The following is an 18,111-nucleotide window of genomic DNA, read 5'->3' as shown; positions in this document are numbered from 1 at the left end:
CTCCAGTCTGGGTGACGGAGTGAGACTCCAACTCAAAAAATAAAAATTTAAAAAAAAAAAAGAAAAGAAAAGATTTCAGTTAGTCCAATTTTTTAAACTTATTTTTATCTGGTAGTAAGAATAAAACCCAATGAACATTTAAAGTTACATCCATGATCACACGTCTTGGACTTAATAAATAGTTGTGTGTTGAGACCTCCAGGGTATCAATAACCCAGAAGGCAAAAAACTTCTGTGACTCCCTCCAGGGATCAGTAGGAGGAATTATTTCCCTCTTCACTACCAGGATGGAGGCGTAAAAAGGCAACATCATCAGCTGCTGAGTATGTTGTCCACTTAACTAGAGATGACAATAACCGAATGAAACCCACTTTACGCCTGTATTTTAGGATACAATATTCAAGTCTCCTTCAATTCAACTTCAGCTCCTTTTCCTTCAGTCTCTGAAGTCATGAGTTCAGACATGAGACCTCTGGACTGACTGAGTCTAACTGACCCGAGTTCTGGAATGTGTCTTCCAGACATTTTTGTCTTTACAGTGGGCACTCAGGAAGATGACATGTTATAGCATCTGGATAAATATGGTATGGTGTGCACAGCGTCAAGATCAGCCATAGATTGTGTTGGCTCCATTACCTGAGTGGAAGGGTTAGGTTCCCTCAGGAAGTCTCCTAAGGCTGTTCAGGCTGCGAAAAAGCTAAGGGGAGCAAAGTGAACCTCGACTCTGGAGTTCCACAGACCTGACTAGGGAAGATTGACAAAGCTCCACAGAATAGGCCCGGTCTTAGGAACAGCTACTGAATTCTTATTGTGAAGGATGTGGTCATTCTGGGATCACATGCATATAACTCCTTATTCCACACATTTATTAATCATTCGCTATGTACCAGACACTGTGGTAGGGATACAGATTTGCACACAACATACTCTTTGTCCTCCCTGAACATACTAACAAGGGAGGAAAGAACACAAAAAGCTGACTACCACACAGAATGTGAGAACCCCTGGGTATCTTCAAAACATATCCAAGTATTCCCCCCGACATCTATCTGTGCCATCTTACTGTGACTGACTGATTGAGTGGCATAGCACTAATTACCTCTGTATTTACTGGTCTATGTGTTCATTATCTGTCCTCTCCACCGCTTGCCTTTACCAGTATGCAAACTACATAGAGCAGGAGCTTTGTTGGTTTACTGCTGAATCTCGACATCCAGAATTTCCATAAAATGTACTGAGCCCCTTTTATGTGCCAAGCACAGCACTCAATCTATATGGAATACAGAGAGGAAGAGCGCATGGGCCTTTCATCAAGGTGCTCACCCCAGAATGGAAAAGACACCTACTGTGATCAAAACAGAGTGTGATCAATACTTTGTGTGAAGCGGATAAACTTCTTTTCAATAGTTACTCAAGGTTAGGTAACCTGATAGTTTTTTCATCTGCTAATGTACACAAATTTCCACTCCTGCTAGGCTGCTCATCTGACTCTTCCCCAAGGAAGGACTGAACATTCTGAACTAGTTATCTGGTTTTCTAGCTCTCAACAGATTTGAAAGTGCTGATTGGGAGATCAGAGTTGCAAAGAGTCGTAAGCATACTGACGCAGAAAGAAATGGCAGCCTTGAGTAGGGAAAAGATTTTCAAAATTACTGACAAGGAAACCATGGAGAAAAGACAAAAACTAAAAAACAAAACAAAAACATGGAGAAAAGACAAAAATGAAAAGGGCTACATTGAGCCATTCTGTGATGGGCCAAACAGTCAAACACATCTTAGTGAAGCTGTTGCCATTCCTCTGAACAGAACACATTCCTTCATAGTCTAAGTTCTGATTCCCTCAGAACAGGCCCCTCCGTATCTTGTTAAGATGAACCCAGCAATCCCCATCACCAACTTTGCCATTCTTTTTGTTTTTCCTCGTCTCTTCCTTGAGTTGCGCTCTGCTGTGCTTCTAGGGAGAACATTGCCTCCTGTCACCAAAGCGGAATCTTGAAAATGCCTTCTGGGAAGGCTCTTCCTGGGAGTGCCGAGGCTCCAGACTTGAGACAACATTCCAGGATGGTCCTCATGGGTGGGATTCAGGAAAGTGGTATTATACAAAGTTCTCCGTAAATGTCATTTTCCTGCTCACTGTAACAGATGTCTGGATAACAGGCAGACATCGGGGAATTCTTTCTTCCTTTCTTTGCATCACCTTTCCTTGTTTTAAAAATAAGTGACTAAGAAGCAAACACCAGCAACAGAGATTTCAAAGGTTTAAAAAGAGGTTATTTTGTTTCTCAAAAAGTACTGATTTAAGTGTTCAACTTAGCTCATGTATCTACACTACTGAGATTTTTTTTTCAGACTCATCCTTACTGCCTGCCTCCCACCTAGATTGAGTTATTTGCTCCCCCAGCAACTTGTGCTTCCATCTATCACAGCATTTATGACATGGCACCATAATTTTTTGTTAACAGATCAGCTTCTCCAACTCGACTGTGAGCTCCTTAAAGCAGGAATTGTTATAATTATTTTCACTGCCAAAGTCGGCATCTGGCATATCGTATGCACTCAGGGAATGTCTACTGAATGAATGAACTTAAGGATGATACACGTGACAGAATGTTAAAATGGAAGTTTTGGCTGAGATCTAAAGATGACAGATATAAGATACCAAAGTGAGCTGGAAAACAGACCACCCTGAAGAATTTGTAAAAAGGGTGCCTGAGGGCCCATTAATCAACTCTTCAACCTTTCATCCACATGGAAGGTCAGACAGAGATAGATCTTTAGGAAAAAGCTGTTGGCTTACTGTGCATCAGACCTCCTTCCAAGGTGAGGTGTGAAGGGATCCTCTCCCTCCACGAGTCAACAGGGCTTCACTGAGAACTTGATGCGTGTCCCTGAGGTTATGGCACACAGTGGAGTCTGTGTGATTCCTACCTAGAGGAGACAGGTTGGCTGGGAGCTGAGGTGTAGAAGGGTAGGAGAGGTTGCCTTGGGCTCAAACATCACTGCCAGAGTCTGTCAGGCTTCTAATGGCTTGACTGCTTCTCACAAACTCTAGGTGGCCATTGTGTGAGAGCTGTCTTGTCATGGGTTGTCTTAGATCCTATCCAATATGGCTGCCTAATGAGGCAGAAGGAATCTGTATAAAGAAGCTAGAGATGAACAACCAGACTTCTAAGGAATTAAGAGAAGAGTAAGCAATCTACTAGAATAAAGAGACATTAGCCAAGATAAGGTATTCCAGGTGAGAGGTTTTCAGAGGTAGAGGGTCTTCAACAAAAACACCTATGATGGAGCCTTATGAGAAAAGTGCTATTGGGCTAAGAGAACACGAAGTCCATTATGACAGTACTGATCAGATAAGTACTTTCCTACACTCTTTGCTTCTCTTCCCTTATCCCTTCTAACCACTTGAGAGGAATAAGAAAAAGGCTAATATCTTGGAGAGAAAGTGAATGAGGAAGCAAAATGAAAGAAGGCTACTTCTCATTTATGCCAAACCCGAGAGCTGGAGGAATTGGAGACATCTTACCTTTACTTTTATATATTCTTAGGTATTTGAATTTCTGAATTGTGGCTATGTTTCACAACTTATGGGGATCATAAAACTTGCATTAACTAAGTGATTTTGTACTTATCTAAAAAAAGCAATTGAGCCACTAGAATTTTTAACCAGGGCAGGGAAAAACTAGCTCCACTGCATACACCTAAGGGGGTAGCAGGAATAAAAAATAAAGTTGACCTTTGATTCTACCTCAAGAATTGTACTTGTGTTGCACAATTTTTGTTTGTTTTACACATCTGTTAAATGCAAGTTACATACACATAATAAAGACTGGATGAAAATATATTACAAAGTACTCACAGGTTGGAAAGCATAAGTGATACTTTTTCTTGTGAACTTGTGTATTATGTTTTCTAAATTTTCTACAGTGGCATATATCGATTTTATAATGGTAAGGACACAATATATACTGCATTACATTAAAAAAGTTATGCTTACACAGGCAGTCAAAATGACTTGGGCTCACTTTCTCTTCTCCTGGAAGGCAGGGTTTATTATGGGTACTTGACACAAAATGCAGAATGCCCAGAGAGAATCACTGCTGTCATCAGAAATAACACTGCTGAGTTTTTCAATTTCTCCAAATAATTAACATAAAACTGAAATCTCATGATCCCACTGGCTGCAGTAAATCTGGAAATTACCACAACATAACAATATGAATTTATTATGGAAATGCTGACCGAGCTAAATATAGTCACCCCCCACAATATATTTCTGTTCCAGAGGGGTTTATTTGAAGTTGGCCTCTAAATTCAAACTTTTTGTCAGCAGGCAGGAGCCGGACAATCTTAATTTGCAGCACGCTACCCTCTTTGTTTGACAGTCTAGACAGCACAATGAATACAGTGACTTTTCTTTTTTCCTTTTAGCCCACACAATGGAAGCTTTTTAAAAACAAAAATATTTTGTAAAATAGCATTTTAATCACTTCTTTTCTTTCTCTCTATAAGGCAGAGCTATAAATAAACCATGAAAGTTCACATTTGGTCGTCACTTCTGAAAGCAAGTGAAGCGTTTCTTTAGGAAAAAATAGGGTCCCTGTACCATGGCCATGAAAGGCCTCATTCATGGGGCCTGACCCTTCCCTGGGGTGTCGAGTCCGAGATACCAGTCAGCACACACTGCTTACCACTTCTCTTGTGGCAGCATGAGCAATAGCCAGGCTTCGGTGTGGGCAGGGACATCCAATTCTCATGTATTAAGGCCTGGCTTGGGAGCTACCAAAGGGCCGTAGTTCACATTGGGGTGAGTTACTAGGGAAAGTAGGCTAAAGGTAGAAAGGAGCTCTACAACGCCCCTAGAGAAATAAGAATCCACGAGGGACAAACCCACTGATGCTGGCGATTTGGGAAGCACAGGATCCTGTACCTTCTCCCCTACCATGGAGGAGGGAAAAAATGGCCTTAAGACTTTGGGAGAACACTGTCTTGCCCAACGTGTACCACATGGCATTGCAAACTTGACAGTGTCTGGAGTCACAATCTATAGGGTAGAATAAATCAGGACCTGGTATGGCAGAAATGAGCTGTATGTGAACTCCCAAAAGGCAGGAACCACGTCACTGTAAATCTAATGGCTAGCATGGTCCTAGCACTTATAGGTGCTTGGTTAATGTCTGCAGAATTGCTGAAGAAAAAGGTGATAATTTTCGTAGCAGAGGCAATGTGAGATCAGCAAAGCCAGCCTCTCTCTCTTTCTCCCTTCTCCCTTCTTCCTTCCCTTCCCTTCTTTTTTGAGTCAGAGTCTCTATTCCCCAGGCTGGAGTGCTGTACACGATCACAGTTCACCACAGCCTCGAACTGCTGGGCTCAGGCGATCCTTCTGCCTCAGCCTCCTAATAAGGAGGCTGAAACTACAGGTGCATGCCATCCCTCCCAGCTAATTTTTAAAATTGTATTGCAGAGACATTGTTTCACCATGTTGCCCAAGCTGGTCTTGAACCCCCTGGGCTCAGGTAATCCTTTTGCCTTGGCCTCCCAGGGATTACAGGCATGAGCCACCGCGCCAGGCCAAGGCCAGTATTTCTGAAGTGGCATACATATACTCCAGGAAATGCTCATTAAGATGCCAGAAGAACATACTAGAAGTGTCATTTATATAATTTTCGAGTCTAAAGAAATTAAATAATTATTGCTGACAAAATTAAATTCATTTGTCAGCAATGAATATGTGGATTGTCACTAGATCTGCCCATTGGGCCCACATGTCAGATAGTCATGAGTAACATAAGAAGTGAGAGTTTTTTTTTTTTTTTTTTTTTTGAGTTGGAGTCTCACTCTGTCGCCCAAACTGGAGTGCAGTGGCCACTCCCGGCCACCGCAGCCTCGACCTGCTGGGCTCCGGCGATCCTTCCGCCTTAGCCTTCCAAGTAGCTGGAACTACAGGTGTGCACTACCATGCCCGGCTAATTTTTGATTTATTGTAGAGATGAGGTCTTTTGAAAGAAGAGTGAGAGCTCTATAACTCCAAGGGATGGCAGCTTGGTGCCTGTTTACGTGTCCTCAGCTTCCAAAATTTGCTACATGTTGTTGTTTACATGTTCCAGGTCAGTGATTTATAGATATTACCTAGTTCTATTTAAACTAACCCTTGTGAAATGAGCAAGTGGCTGAAAATGGTTCAGTCAAGGGATTGCAAGGGATGGTGCCAATTCAGCCCCAAGTAAACAAGATAATGGTGCACTTTACACAGCATTAGTTCTTCATATTATAAGCTTAAAACAATGAAAATCTAGTCAGATAAGACAGGAATTGGGACAAAAAAATCAAATTATCATGGGATAATGGATATAAATTTGAGATATGGATATACAGGCACATACAAAATCATTTAGAAATAATCAATGATCATTTAAAAATAATTGAAAATATACTTCATCATAGATAACATGTAGTGTATCTTTACATATTGCTAATGTTAGTATGAAGCCACCATGATGGGCAAATACATTTGAAGTACTTTGGTTCAGATATACTTCACTTGTTTTATAAAGTAAATAATCTATAAGCACAATATTACATGTTTATGCTTTTTCAGCAGTAAGTTTTATATACTGAGGATGCATGTTCAAAAATTTTTTTTTTAACTAATAGGGTATGTGATCCCAAAACACTGTGGTGTCCATTGACTCAGTTGCCAACTGCCACTGCCACTGCGGTTCTTGGTTTAAGCCAACTTTGTCCAGGTGTGTACTCTGTGCTGTGCATTGTGCTAATTGTTGAAAGTACATGACTGTTTTAACCCTTAAAATGATTTTAGGGGCCGGGTTCGGTGGCTCAGCCTGTAATCCCGCGCCTTTGGGAGGCTGAGGTGAGTGGATTGCCTGAGCCCGTGGGTTCGAGACCCGCCTGGGCAGCGAGACCTCATCTCTACAATAAACCAAAAACTCAGCTGGGTGTGGTAGCACATGCCTGTAGTTCCGGCTACTTGGAAGGCTGAGGCAGAAGGATCGCCGGAGCCCAGCAGGTTGAGGCTGCGGTGGCCGGGAGCGACCACTGCACTCCAGTCTGGGCGACAGAGTGAGACTCCAACTCAAAAAAAAAAAAAAATGATTTTAGGACACAGAAGTTACTATCTATCCCAACTTTCTGAATAAAGAAACTGAACAGAGACAATATAGACAATTTGTTCAAGATCGTAAAACCAATATGTAGTAAAGCCAGAATTCTAACTCAGTTCTAACTCCAGGCCATTGCTTAGCCCTACACTCAGACCCAGTGGTACCATCCTCCCAGTGATGGAAAAAACTTGGACTTTGAGTGCCGTAGGCTTGAGTTCAAATCCCACTTTTGCTGCTTATTAGCTGTGTGATCACTCTGGGTGAGAATGTGTGTGTGTGGGGGGGGTGCATTATTATAGTACACTGCACCTTTTTCCACAGATGCTGACACATAACTCTGAGATACATGAATCTGTCTTCCTAAGGAACTCTGACTCATTTTACTGGAACAACAAGTTCACATGCTAATGTGTGGGCTGAGGCACATGACCCTTCCATAGAAAAACAGAAAATATATCAATGTGATTTTCCTACTACAAGCTTTAAGAAATGGCTAGTTGTTCCTTTACTTATTTTGTTTTATTTTCTTTTTGACACTGTCATTTTCTGACCTGCACCTGGTGTTCTGTGTAATCCCCACGAGTTGGAGACAACAATGTTCATTGAGAAGCAGGAAGAGATAAGAGAAAAGAGAGTGGGAGAGGTCCTCATCCCTAATCCAGATATAAAGACTGGCACCTCATTTAAAGTTTTAAATGCACTCTATCTATCTACACACACATTTATATCTCTTGTGTAGAGTGTTGACTATATGGGTGTATACATTTATCAAAATGCATCAAACTGGATACTTGATATCTGTGTATTGCACTTTGTGCATACTATATCTCAATTTAACAATTGTACAAGAAAAAATACTGTATAGGTACCTAAGGGTATGTGTCAGTATATTTATATTTTAATTTTCAACTATAAAAACATCAAGAGGATATAAAAATTTTTAGATGGCAAGTTCTCTAATTTTGCCTCTAAAATATACCTCAAATTCATCTCTTGATCATAAAGAAAGTATGCAGACTCTCTAATTCTGAAGGAAATAGAGGTGTTAGTGGAGAGATACTAGGTTTTAGAGATACACGGATTTGGGGTTGGATCTGGATTTTGCTGCTTATCAGATGTGTGAACTAAGCCTCATTTTTCCCATCAATAAAGTGAGAATAGTAATGTCTACTCACAGAATTGCTGAAAATGCCAGTATCCAATTCTCTGGCCAATCTCCTGATTTCCACTTTAGTCTCTCTGACAGCAGTCTGGGTCAATCAGGGTAATTTTTTCGAGAACAGAATGCCAGGATTTGAAATTGAACTTTGCCATTTACTTGCTGTATGGTCACGGACAAATTACACTTAATTTCTTTACGCCTGTTTCCTCATCTGAAAATGGAGAGAATAATGGTATGCCTCTCACTGTTATGGGAATCATGTTGAGTTATTTGAGGTAAAGCACTTAGAACAGTGCCAGCATATAGTAAATGCTCCATAGACCTTACATATGCATTATCCCCCTAGCAAGCAAGCTCCGTGTGGCCAGGAGTTCTTTGATTCCTCCACTGCACTAAGAATTATGCCCAGCCAGAATAGGCAATCCATAAATACCTGCTGAGTGAATCAATGAATGAGGAAAATTGGTTTTGTCTCTATGAGAAGATTAGACCTATAACACTCTGACACCAAAAGTGTGTCCTCACACTAACCCCAACTCTCCAGACACCAACTGTGTGTCTTACAATTCAATTCAATCCTGACAGTTTCAGGGGTCAGTTCAACAAGACTGCCCCTCTTCAGACGCCAGTCACAAGTCCTGGGGCTCCTGTACTTTTGACCCACTGACCGTACATTGAGGGTTCCCACAAGCCCCATCCTCCAAGGTTTGATAACGTGCTAGAATGTGTTCACAGAACTCAGGAAAACAGTTTACTTACTATTACTAGTTTGTAACAATGGATGCAATCCAGGAACACTCAAATGAAAGAAATGTACAGGGCAAGGTGTGGAGGGGAGGCAAGTGTAGTGAACTCCCATGTTTTCTCCAGGCATGCCACCCTCACAAACCTCCATGTGTTAACCAACCCATAAGTTACCTGAACCCGTCACCTAGGTGTTTTTATGAAGTCTTCATTACTTAGGCACAACTGATTAAATCTTGGTGATTGCTTCAATCTCTAGACATTCTCTCCTCCTGGAAGATCAAGGGAGGAGCTGAGAGTTCAACCCTCTAATCATGCCTTGGTTTTCTTGGCAATCAGCCCCCAATCCTGAAGCTATTCAGAAGTTCCCAGCCATCTCACTAGCATACACAAAGACACTCATCACTCTGGAGATTCCAAGGGTTTTATAAGCTGTGTGCCAGGAATCAGCGACAAAGACCAAATATTTATTTTTTAATACATCCCAGTATTCATAGTTACATTAGGCTCCCATTGCTTTTTGAATGAAACCCAGATTTCACAGGGTAACCTAGAACTTTGAGATGGAGCTTGCACTGATGTCTCCAGCCTTATCTCATGTCCTGCTTACTGGGCTGGCCATGCTGGAAACAAACTGGCCACCTTGTTGCTGACTGAGCATGCCCATCTTGCCCCTGCCCAGGGCCTTCCTGCCTGTCAAGAATGCTCTTCCCCTGGATCTGTGATTGTTTGCTTTTTTCGTATGATTTAGGTCCCCTTTAAATAGAATCTTGAAAAGACTGCTCTTGGCCACATTTGGTTGAAGCCGTCCCTTCTCGTAAACACCAACACCCCATCTCATGTTCTTGTTTTCAAAACCCTTCATAGCACCGAGCATCATCTGAAATTATATTGTCAGTCTATTTGCTTATTGTCTACCTCCTCCTCTGGGGTCCTCACCTCTGCTCCTTTCTCAAAGAAGTCAGAGTCCTTGGCTCTCTTTTTCATCAGTGTATCCTCAGCTTTTAGCAGGGCATTAGTTAAATGTTAGGTGAAAGTATAAATGTATTGAATGCTTCTTGTGTGCAAGGTACTATGTGTATATATATCTTGCCTCATTTGATCCTCACAAACATTCTCTGAGGAAGTTTTTATGATCTAAATTTACAATGAGAACAGAAGCTCAGAGAGGTTAAGTGACTTGCTTAAGCAAGTAAATGACTAAGCCAGGATTTGAAGCTTGCTTTTACTCATGAATAAGACCAGGCCCATTCTTCGAGTTGCTCATGGTCAATAGGTAGCTCTCTAGCTTTAGTTCATGACAATTTATCTTTCTCTGATGACTTTGGGGCCCTGTAAAACCCTAAAAGCTTGCTCTCCCCACTGTCAAAGACAAATTCAATTATGGTCATTATATTGTGCTTAGAAAGGCAGGAAGGTGGACTCATTGATATATAGAAAGACTGTTCATATTAATTATTGAAAAAAACAAAATTACTGCCGGCTGCATGACCCGGAGCAAGACCTTTTCCCTCCCAGGGACTCACTTGCTTTATCAGTAGAAATGGGGGGTTGGATGAAATGATCTCTAACATCTTTGCCAGCTCTGTAGTCTGGCAGTTTCATGCACATGTGTTCTTTTGATTAACTCTCAGTTGACAAGTTACTCCTTATTCCCCATGGCACATTCTATCAGGGTTTTACTAGGCCCACTCTGACAGAGAATACATCCATTCTGTCTTCTGAGCTAGGTAAAGCTTCATTCTAACGGAGACATAGGCAAATACTGCCCAGGAGTGTGGTTCTACACTGGGTAAGGCTAATAACCTCTATTGTGGTATTTTGGGGTGGGGTCCTAATACATGGCCTGGCTGCTAAGGGGTTGGGTCCAAATATGAATAGTGAGCAAGTATTCATTCTATTTACCTGAATTTCACTTGCCTTTTACAGATTTTCTAAAGACAAAAATATCAAGCTTCTTGCTAAAAGCATCAGATGGATTACATATTCAAAACTGCAAATAATCTACTGTTGACCTAATCTACTAATCTACTAATAATCTGCTATTGACTGTAAAAGAAGTGATCCTACTCATATTTGTGGCGATAAGGCTTATAGTACTATAGTGAGATATAATAATAATAATAATAAGTGCAACAATAACTCAATGGCATATAATGACAGCCGATATTTATTGAGTACTTACTATGGTCTAGCTCTGTATTATTAAACACTCTACCTACTTTATTGTTGCTATTTTTATTGTAAATATGTGGGGTACATGTCAGAATTGGTTACATACATGCCCATGTGTGTGTTTCAAGTTGGTGGGGGTGGGCGCAGGTGAAGTTTGGGCTTTCCATTAGCCCTCACTTTGCCTGGATTAGGACCGAGCACCCTTATTGATGTTATGTGTCCCCCCCCTTCCTCCTGGCAGTGTCCTGCTACTGCTAATCCCTTTCTTGTAGTATTATAATTAATATTCAGGGCCCACTTATGAGTGAGAACATGCAATACTCAGTTCTTTGTTTCTGTGATAGATCACTGAGTATGATGGACTCCAAATCTATCCAAGTTGCTTTGAAGTCCATAATTTTGTCCTTCTTCATGGCTGTATAATATTCCATCATGTACATGTATCATTTAAAAAAATCCAGTACAGTTTTGATGGGCAGCATGGTTGGTCCCATGTTTTTGCTATTGTGAATAGTGCTGCAACAAACATGAGTGCGCAAGTACCTTTTTTGTAGAACGATATGAGTTCCTCCGGGTATATTCCCAGAAGGGGGATTGCTGGGTCATGGAAGGTCAGTTTCTAGTTCTTTTAGGAATTGCCACACTGTTTTACATAGAGGTTGAACTAGTTTGCACTCCCACCAACAGTGAAGAAGCGTTCCCTTTTCTCTATATTCTCACCAGCATCTGTTGTCTTTTGTTTTATTAATGATGGTCATTCTTACTGGAGTAAAGTAAGCATGCTACCTACTTTATATGCCCAATTGAAAGATGAGGAAACATACGGTTTTGAAACCTATACCTTTAACCATTCATTGTGGAACAAAGGCTTCAGTGATATAAAAACCACAATGCCATTTTTAACTCTGTCATTTAACATTCTGAGTCTCAATTTACTCATTTAAAAAATGTTATTAGTCTATTGTGTGGATTAAATGCTTAAAAGCACAGATATTATTATTATTTACCTATCAACTGAAGTAAACTTTATTTTCCCAGAAACTATTAAAAGGTAAGTGTTGCCCATGTGTGTGTTTCAGGTTGGTGAGAGTGGGTGCGCTAGGGAAGGTATTAGGTATCAGTAATCTCATGACTCCTCCTCATCATTTCCAGACAAGATTCCTCCACTTACAAGCAAAAGAGTCTGCTCCTCTGAGGTTTACACTGCCTAATGATGGAGATACAATGATATGTATCTATTCTGTATCTGCCAGCCTCTTGTTTCTGTCCCTATGTTAACTGAGGCTAAGGCTCCTAGATCATGGCCTCCTAGCCATCTGGAGGTTTGTCTTTGTCATAAACAACTTTAGAATCTGTTTATAAGACCCATCCAATGTTCCAATCTTATGGTTTCAAAATATTTCACCTCCAGGGACCCTCATATCCACCAGAACACTCATTCCCAAAGTTACACTCTGAAACTTATCATCAACTGAGATTGCTATACTTATGTATATTCCAACATACTAATAGCCACTTTCAGATTTCAACTACCCATTGGTCCAGTTCTCTCATTTGCTTGATTATTCTACCAAATATCCTTCTCTATCTTATGGCAATTTCTTTTTTTTTTCTTTAAGTTGGAGTCTCACTCTGTCGCCCAGACTGGAGTGCAGTGGCCGCTCCCGGCCACCGCAGCCTCGACCTGCTAGGCTCCGGTGATCCTTCAGCCTCAGCCTTCCAAGTAGCCAGAATTACAGGCATGCGCTACCACGCCTGGCTGATGTTTTGATTTATTATAGAGATGAGGTCTCGCTGCCCAGGCGGGTCTCGAACCCGCGGGCTCAGGCAATCCACTCACCTCAGCCTCCCAAAGGCACGGGATTACAGGCTGAGCCACTGAGCCCGGCTCTTATGGCAATTTCTGAATCTCCATCCTTTCTTTCCCTTCCCTTCCTTTCCTTTCCCTTCCCTTTCTTTCTTTTTCTTTTTGTCAAATAGGACTTTTTATTTGTCACTATTAAAAGACTGAATTTCAAACTGATTCTTGGACTGGTGGTTTATATCCATCAGCTCATTCAACTTTAGCACCTATCATGTACCCCATTAGCTTTTCCAGAAGGATTACCATCACCATGAATTCAAACTTGGGCTTCTTCAGCATTTTTGCTTTTCTAATGAAGACACCATGGAGAGGATAAATATACTGACAAGTCTTTTCTATGTCATTTCCAGTGCTACCTAGAATCAATTTATTGACTACTTCTTTCAAGTCACTTGTCTATATCTCTTGGGCCATTTCCATGATCCTCTAGATTTGATGGATCTGTTGCTGCTGAGTGTAGAGGTCTTTATTATCTGATTGTTGTGCATTTTAGTAAAACCAACACAGAACAAATGAACCAAATAACCATCAGCAGTCTGACATCAACATGAGCTTCAATACTGGCCTGCCATTTTTTGACCATGGAACACATTGTGTCATAGGTAAGATCTGTGCCATAAAAGTTAGTCAGGCATTTTTTGCCTGAACATCCTCAGTAATCAACTTGAATGTTCCAAATGCAACTCTCTCAGTCTTCAGATCAGCAGGGCTCACTTCGAACATAGAACTTTGCACCCCTCACATGCAACTTTGGTTCCTTCTTTTCTTTCACTAGAGACAGGGTCTCGTTATGTTGCCAAGGCTGGTCTTGAACTTGTGGCTTCAGCATAGCTTGTAAGTAACTGGGATTACTGATGCAAGCCACTGTGCCCAGCTCTTTTTTTGTTCCTTGAGTCTCAGTGACTAGTGTTTTTTCAATATGTCTTATATTGAACATAGCAGATGCTTTCACGTCATACCAATCATTCTTAGAACATGGATCAACCATATTCTCAACTCCCCTTCTGCTGCCTTTTGTACAGTGCTTATTCTTCCACCATGGTGCTGCTCAATAAGCCAAAAGTCCTTCCTTCTCATCAATCCATATAACCCTTTGGGCTCTAATTTCTTCCATAGCCAGTTTACAGTCCACCATTTTTTAAAAATGTCAAATATATTTGACAACAAGAATAACCACTACTACCCTCCTAATGGCTAAATCCAATGACTTCTTCTAATCTACAGAAACCATTTAGCCAGGATATGCTTTATTTATGGCGATAAGGGAGAAACTTGAGGAAGGAGCAGGCCAATGGGAGATTGTAACTAGAGAAAGTGAAATGTCCTGAAAGCTCTCAGGGTCTGGATATTTTTGATATTTACACTGCCTGCTTCAAAGTTAATTCCTTATCAAGAATATTCTTTGGTCAACAGCTCAGGAGTCATAACTGGCAGCAAAGAATCAAAACATGTGATCGTACCACCATAGCGAACAATGAATGAGCTACAAGGGAGGTTGGGCAGTCAGTAGGTCAGTTGCTCTGTGTTTAGGCAGGTGAATACCCAATTATCTAAGACACAGAGTATCTATCCATCCATCTATCCCTCCACACACTCTTTTAAAGTTCCCTGCTTTTGATATCCAATTATTCTGAACCAGAGTCATTTTGGCAGTAAGGCCTGGACATGCTGGCCTTGTCTTTGGGGCTGGCCTTCGACTTATTTACAATATGGAATCATTCCAAACCAACCTCAAGAGGAAAAAGATAAGCAAAGAGGTTGAGTCTGAAGCTGGGAGTTAGGGAAGCCAACAATGGCACCAAAGCAAGAGAAGGGCTAGAAGCTGGGAAGCCAGAGGGATAGGGAGGGGCAGAGCTCACATAGGGAGAGGGAAAGGCTGGGAATGCAAGTTCCAGGACAAGCCACTGTGGTGTCCTTTTAAATTGGTGTATAATCATTTCTGTGTTCCCCAAACTCCCTGGTTTCCTTTTGTCTTATCATTTAGTACACAGTAGGATAAATGTATTTACTCATATATCACCCCATAGGACTGTGACTTGTTTTTTTTTTTTTTTTGAGTCGGAGTCTCACTCTGTCACCCAGACTGGAGTGCAGTGGCCGCTCCCGGCCACCGCAGCCTCAACCTGCTGGGCTCCGGTGATCCTTCCACCTCAGCCTTCCAAGGAGCCGGAATTACAGGCATGCGCTACCCCGCCCGGCTCATTTTTTGATTTATTGTAGAGATGAGGTCTCGCTGCCCAGGCGGGTCTCAAACCCGCGGGCTCAGGCAATCCACTCACCTCAGCCTCCCAAAGGCGCGGGACTACAGGTTGAGCCACCTTGCCCGGCTAGGACTGTGACTTGTAAGAGGGTAGAGGCCATGAACTGTATCTGTATTCCCAGTAATTGGTATGAACAATGCAATAACTACATGTTGAAAGAATGGATGAGTAAATGGATTAGTGAATTAATGAATGAATCGAGAGCAGGATCCAGGGTATCTGTATGAAACAACTTTAAGATTTCCCTCAGTTGTACTTGCTGGTATTTCCTGTCAGGTCAACACATTCTTCATTGCCAGATGTAAGGCAGTCAAGATCATGGGCTCTCAACTGCCTAGACTGGAACCTTGGCCCTTCCACTGGTTAACTAAATGGTCTGGGCACTTTACTAATTCCTTTGTTCTTCAGTTTATGCATTTTTAAAATAGAAATAATAGGAATAATTACTCATAAAGTTAAAAGATAAAATGCATACACATCACTTAAATTGGTGCCATCCCACAAAGTAACAGCTCAAAAAGCGTGAGTTATTTTTATTCTAATAATTATTCTATCCATCTCCACCCCAGTACTACACAGGATCTTGTAATGTTCTCTTGAGTGCTACTATTTAAAGACAGCACTTCCTAATCTTCTGCTGCATGTGACATGCTGCCTGGGCAGGGAGTGATAAAGAGACCAGAATGCAGGAACCATTCAACACTGAGCACAGGCCCATGCCTCTGGTGAATAAAGGAAAGGAAGAGGGACAATGAGCAGAAAGGAGGCTGCAGGGGATCAAAGTTGTAGGAGCTTCTAGGCTTGGAAACACAAGGTTTATTTCGGGGTTGGACTTCCAGTCCTTTTACATAAAACAAACAAAGAAAACAATTTGTCAGCTGTGTTTACAAATAAGAGCTTGCTCTGGCTTTCAAAAGACATAGGGAATCCAGTCTGCTTCCCTCCGGTTACTATTTTATAGACAGGCACATGGTGTGCTGGAAAGAAAACTGATCTGGAAATCAGGAGGCTCCAGTCTTGTATTCGTCTTTGGCTGGGCTTTGTTGTTTTGAATGAGTTGCTTCCCTTCTTTGGATCTCAGTTTCCTCTTCTCCAAAATGGGAGGTTTGAGCCAGATAATGTCAGTGTTATTATGCAACAAACAGTTATTGAGTGCCTATCAGCTGCCAGGCATTGTACTAGGCACTATGGGTACATCAGGCAACCAGACCTCTGGTCTCTGACCTCATGGAGCTTAGAGTCTACTGGAGAAGCACAGGTGCTATGGAAGAGTGTCAGAGAGAGAGGACACTAGTATGGGGGCTTAGGAAAGTACCTGAAGGTTGATAAAGAGCTAGTGAGGTAAAGAAAGTTGATGAAGAGGGTTCCAGTCTGAAGGAAGTGTATATCTAAAGGTCCCAAGTCAAGGTCATATGGCACATTCAAAGGGCTGAAAGAAGCCCAAGATGGCTGGAGTAGATAGAATGAAGGGAAAGAGTGATAAGAGATGAAGCTACAGATGAAGGAAGGAGTCAGATTTAGGATGTCTTTGCAAGTCATGTGTCACCATTAAGCTAAAGTCAAGGGGAGGTCATTGAAGAGTTCTAAGCAAGAGTGATTCTATTCATGTTTGTAAAAGATGACTTTGGTTGATGGGTAGAGAATGGGTTAGAGAATGGTAAAAGTGGAGGCAAGAAAACATTCAAGAGGTTCTTGGAATAGCCAGGTGAGACAGGAAGGTGGCTTGGACTAGGATGGTGGCTCTGGAATTTAAACAAAGTGGAAGCATTTGAGAGATATGAGACGTAACATAGAAAGATATTGTGAGAGACTGATGTGGAAGAAGACCACCAGGGTGAGCTCAGAATGTCCCTGAGGTTCTGGCAGGAGTGATTAAGGAGATGTGGTACCATTTACAGACAGTGCCATGTACTGAGCCAGTGCATGTTTTGCAGGCAAAAGGTGGAGAAGATGAGTTCAGGTTTTAACGTGTTTAAATTATAATGTCTGTGAGCCATTTAACTGGAGATGTTATGTAGCTGCAGAGCTGCTGGCATATAAATAGTAAATGAATTTTTGGAAGTGGATGAGATGGACAGAATTCTGTAGAAGACCAAGTATAATGCTGGAAAGAAGAGAAAGGGAACTGGCAAAGGAATTTAGAAAGAAACATTCAGAGCAGTGGGAGAGATCAAGAAAGTATACTGTCAGTGGAAGAATTTCAAGAAGGAAGGGTTCCACTTTGCAAAATGCTGCCAAGGGCAAAACAAGGTAATAACTGAAAAGTCCCTTGGTCTCAGCAATGCCTTAGGCTGCGATTAATTCTAGGCTAGCATGATTTTGGTGGAATTCTGGGAGTGGAAGGAAGACCAGTCTTGGTAAAGGAGGCAGGGGTGGTGCTGAGAATATCATGAATAATTTTTACTGTGAGAGGCAATACCTGGATGAGCTGGTAGGTAGAAGAGATTTTATGATTATGATGAAAGAGTTTACAGCAGCACTGTCCAACAGAAATAATGTGAGTTACACAAGTAATTTAAGGTTTTCATGTATCTTTAATGGATGAGTGACATTTACCTTTAATATCCCTTATTTAACCTATTTTATAAAAATATTATCATTTCAACAAGTAATCAATACAAAAAAATGAGATATTTCACATTCTCTAATTCATACAAAGTCTGGTGTGCTTTTTATACATTTCAATTTGGGCTAGCCACATCTCGAGGCTTCCATAATGACATCTGACTAGTGGCTACTGTATGGGATAGTACAGGTTTAAAATATGTTTAAATGCTGATGAGA

At 41.4% G+C, this 18,111-nt stretch overlaps 1 protein-coding gene across 1 annotated transcript in view; it reads right to left on the bottom strand.

The window, feature by feature from the left end:
* Window positions 1-18,111, bottom strand: part of LOC103256117 (FGGY carbohydrate kinase domain-containing protein) — a 325,744-nt gene that overhangs the window by 5,497 nt on the left and 302,136 nt on the right. The gene's annotated exons all lie outside the window — the stretch shown is intronic.

This window comes from Carlito syrichta, unplaced genomic scaffold (genome assembly GCF_000164805.1).
Source record: "Carlito syrichta isolate Samal-C Ts95f unplaced genomic scaffold, Tarsius_syrichta-2.0.1 Scaffold288945, whole genome shotgun sequence".
Classification (NCBI taxonomy): Eukaryota; Metazoa; Chordata; class Mammalia; order Primates; family Tarsiidae; genus Carlito; species Carlito syrichta.
Note: the sequence above shows the minus strand (reverse complement) of the source record. Positions and strands in the feature narration are given on the sequence as shown.